Here is a 5053-nt window from a genome sequence, read left to right as displayed (position 1 = left end):
TCAAGTTCCCCAGTTCTAGGGGTGTAACGATACATTTTAACAGCGATACGATATGTGTCATGATACATGGTTGACGGTAGGATACATGGACGATATTGGTCCATTCATGGTCGATACGATGCGTTTCAATGATTTAAAATCGATACAGTAACTATTTAGCAAAGAAATTAAATCTGTGTGACTAGTGCAGGGTTTTTAAGGGAAACATTTATTCTAGTAAACAGTGATTCTCTGGCAAATACATGGACATTGCATTTGAACACAATTTGGGCAAACCCGCACCTTGACATGAACACAGAGAATGCACACATTTATCGATAGACCAAGTGTAGTGTTATGGAATGGAAAAAATAATTCAAATACTCTTTTTCTTTTTTTTTCTTAAAAATTGTTAAATACAACGCACATTAGTATTGATACAATCGATTATTTAATTCCCTAACAATACAATTATGTATACGATATGATCGACATCCTTCGATTGTTGAAAGTATCATCTGTTTTTTGATGCAGTTGCTATCGTTACACCCCTACCCAGTCCCTGTGTGGTGTAACACGGCCGTGCTCTGCTCTGTGATAACGTCCGACGTCGTACCAAGACCGTTGTGTTCCACGTTTCTGTGCTGTTTTATGCTGCTGCTATCTATTGTATGAAATGTCGGCTGGTCAGTGGTGGCAACCATTCAAACCTCAGTGCATAGTAAACAGCCATCACGTCCCAAAGATATAGATATTATGTCCACTCACCTGGATGTGGATTCAGTCATTGACACGGCCAGGGTTTGATTCGCTGGCGCTGGTGGTGTTTGATATTAATGTTTGATATCACAATTTAACTATCTAACTAAAAAATGTATGTTAAGTATACATGAACCTGTCTTAAAATGTCAAAAGAAATAGCTTAAATGCCTGATCTACAAGCTGCCAAGTTGTGACCATAGCATTTGTATAGCTCTCATATTTTCGCTATTTTTCATAATGATAAAGTATTATAGGGCTTAAGTGGTAAAGAAAATGACCTGCTCTATTTATTTAACAAATGGAACTCTGGTTACAGCTTTGTGTATGTGAATAGATGTTGGGCAGTGGTGGAAAGTTACAGCAAGTGCATTTGCTCAAGTACTCTACTTTACCTTGAGAATTTAACATGTTCAACACTTTATATTTCAATTCCATTGCATCTTGAAGGCAAATATTGTACTTTTTACACCTCTACAATTATTAGTTACAAGTTACTTTGCAGACTTAAATTTAGAAACATTCATTAACCAATTAAGCCCTATTTTATCGTCGTCGTTGTCGGGTGGAAACCTCGTATCTCCAAGTTCCAAATTTGTATGTTCTTTCGCAAAGTAAAGCCCTGCTTCATCATACAAGGCCGTCGCACAAAAGTAGTGAAAACAGCAGATCTACGAGCACACAACGCCTCGCACCGCGAGGCGCACCGCGAGGCGCACCGCGAGGCGTTGTGTGCTTGTAGATCGGCTGTTTTCACTAGTTTAAATTTTTAAAATGATAAATGCGAAACGAACGGTTTTGGACATACAAGGTTTTCACCCGACAACGACGTTATGCTTTGGTTATTCGAAAAACAACAGACGTACAAGCTCACAACACAGCATATTGCAATGTGTCATGAGCTTGTTAGATCTACTGTATTTTCGAGGATCTGCACATAAGAAAAGTGAGGTACTTTACCTTTACACTGTACTTTAAAGGGAAACTAGGCAAGTCAGTGACATACAAACACACTCCCCCTCCCCTCTCATCAAACAGGTAGCTGTCTTTGATGCTTCCATTGATTAGAGAGATCACTAACGAGCACAGAACGAGTTTGACACGTGTATGGTCCAATCAATCAACTAAGTGCACAACCCCTTTAAAGTTCAAATGGAGCAATTGAGAGCTCTGGCCGAGCTCCTCCCTCCCCTCACAGACTTTTCTGTCCCTGTAAGAGATGAATGTCAACATAAACAGTGGAACAGAACCAAAATACAGCCAGAAGGATGTGTCTTTCTGCCAGCACAATAATATAGTGGCTGATAAAGGGAAATTACAACTAAAATATTGATATACTCCTATTAACACATCGGGTGCCCAGAATTATTCGACGTTTAATTTGCTGGTGCCCATGGCAACCCGCCATTTTACCTACCTTCGAAGTACTGGCGAGAAAAGTAATCCGAGTAAATGTAATCCAAGTATGTCCTGTTTATTTCGCGAAAATCTTTTCTTTCAGTCAGGACCGTTTTTTTATCAATTCTAAGCCACAGTGTTTGTGTTACGGCCGGTAGAAGAGGCTGCCGTTCTGAGAAAAAAAAGAAAAAAGGAAGAGAATCCGGAGAAAACAGCATTTTTGTGCAGCCGCTAAACAGGAAGTCAACGAGACAGACAGCACGTCCGGGTGACGTAATTTCGCGCTGCATGTTGGGAAATGGAGTTTGTTTCATCACCGCGGTAGCCAAGTGCAGTAGCTACAGTACAGTATAGTTTACTGTACAACGCGTCGAACGCGTCGTGGGCACACGTAAACATCAAAGAGATTGGCGCGTGGGCACCATGTGGGCGTTTAATGTGTTAAAAATAGGCTCAAAGTTACCTAGTTTCCCTTTAAGTTTGTTGCAAATAGTTTGATAATTTCGGCCCAAACTAAATTCTGAATACAGGAACTTTTACATGTAAAAATTGTATTTTTAAAACATCAGAGTACTTCTTCCACCACTGATGAAGGGGTTGGGTGTCCGTTGGGCTTTCATGGCTTTAGAGCAGGGTTTCTCAAAGTGGGTGCCATGGCACCCATAGGGTAGCCTGGCGGGGCCCGACGTCATACTGCGTTCACTCACTCATTCCTTCCACAGTATAACGTCTGGCCTTCGGCCTATTGGCAGCTTGAAAAGTGGGCGGGAGTACTTGCCTTGACAGACAGACTCCTCTAACCAATCAGCGTAGCATAACATCTCTCAGCCAGTCGGAAGAACGTCAAACAAACACGTCTTTTCGGCCGATAAACTCCACTAGCGCATCCCCCGTGTTCCTTTTTAATTATTGTAATTGATTCCAACTCTGAAATAACTGCACTTATTGCTTGTTTTATGGTTAGAGCGTTAACTGTTGCATCGCGAGGGCAGCCATTGTTGTTTTGAAAATGCTGCAGGCTGCAGCATGCATCTACGTCACCGTCTACACATGGACCAATCAGGGAAATCTTTTCACTTGTTGTCAGGAAAGACAGCTACGTTTGTTATGCGGAAGTAGTCACTGATTGGCTCCGATCAGAAAATAATCATAATACTCGCTGCCAATACCTGGAAGTCCAGACGTTATACTGTGGAAGGAATGAGTGAGTGAACGCAGTATGACGTCGGGCCCCGCCAGGCTACCCATAGGGTGCCTTGACGCAAATCCAGGGGTGCCTCAGAATACTTTAATAATATTTGGAATTTGTCAATGTCACTTCAGTTTAACTACTTAAGCCCGTATCAGAGTCTACGGTGGAGACCTATCCACCGCAAATTTGAGGTGGAAAGCTTTCAACCTCAAGTCAGAAAATAAGTGCAGGCCATCATAGTACGCCACGGTGGAGTCCTATTCACCGTGACTGACTAGTCTAGATTGACCATTCCAATCAGTGAACGGGGTGTAGAGCCTGCCTGTCTGATAGTAAAAATCACACCCGTGTGAACTGAGCGGTGGTCGTGGAGGCTGTGCAACAGCACTACTGGGTGGGTGCAGCGAGGTTAGTGTGCTTTACAATGCTGTAGTTTCTTCACACACTCTAATTTATTTGACCCTAAAACATTCAGTTTGTTAATAATAATAATAAAACTTGACCACACATGCTGACCCACCCTTCCCCCCTGTGTGTGTGTGTGTGTGTGTGTGTGTGTGTGTGTGTGTGTGTGTGTGTGTGTGAGAACAACAGCGCCCCTCCCTTAACATGTGTGGTCAGAAAAGGTACTGCAGGCTTGAGGCTACATACACGGACGGCCGGACGGCCGGACGGATACCATTACCCACACACACGGCCACGTATAGGAGACGGTGTGACCACCGCTCAAAAACAGAGAGATGTGTTGGGACTCACGGTGGAAAGCTCTCCACCGTGAGGAATGATGTAACGTTGTAGTTTCATGACTCAAAAAGACTCGAAAAGACTACACCGCGGTGTAAAGCCTTCCACCGCGGACCCGACTATGATACGGGCTTAAGACCCTCCAGTATATAGCCTACTTGCTCAAATGGACCTCCCCGGCAAAAATAGCAGATCTACAAACTCACAACGCGTCTCATTGTGACGCGCTGTGAGAGCTTGTAGATCTGGTATTTTTTGGTTAATATTCCCCCCCAAATTGGGATGCTGGGGTTCAAGTGGTTAAACGTCAAATACACAGTTATACGTAATGGAAATTATTTTCTCTCAGGCTTTCCTTGTGACATAGCCTACTGAATCTTAGGAGCAAATATTTACATAGTTATGTACCGATATATGACATAAATGTAAGGTGATATGAAGTAGGCTACCAATGTCATGGGATAAAAAGGTTATTTAGAGGTGAGACCTGAGACAAAGCAGTTTGAGAACCACTGCTTTAGAGCCAAAGTTTGCTGACTTGAAACATCCGTGGGAAGCTGAACCAAATCAAAGAGAAGTGTTATTATGAATGTATTAAAATAGACAAAAGAAATGCATATGGCGTCATGGTTAATAAATCAAAACCACGGTCTAATTTTGATTCGTTATAATGGTGAATAAACTTTATATTTTAATCACTAATGTATTTTATTTAAAAAAAAAAAGAAAAATCTAAATCTTATCTATGTGTACAAGAGTTGACATTTTGCAATAGTGTGTGACTTTATGGCGGTTGAATTTTATTTGCCGTTTGAATGTTATGCCGTTTTGTCTTGCAACATAAATGCATAATAAAAAAGTATGCATTATTGAATTGTCAGTAGCATTTTCTTCAGTAAAATGTATGTAGGCTAATAATCCATCACAAATCACCCTTTACTTTTCTATCATTATGTGTAATTCTTCTGCCATCAATGTCTG

This window comes from Nannobrachium achirus (genome assembly GCF_963921795.1).
Source record: "Nannobrachium achirus genome assembly, chromosome: 11".
NCBI lineage: Eukaryota > Metazoa > Chordata > Actinopteri > Myctophiformes > Myctophidae > Nannobrachium > Nannobrachium achirus.
The sequence above is the reverse complement of the archived record's forward strand: the minus strand, read 5'-3'. Positions refer to the sequence as shown.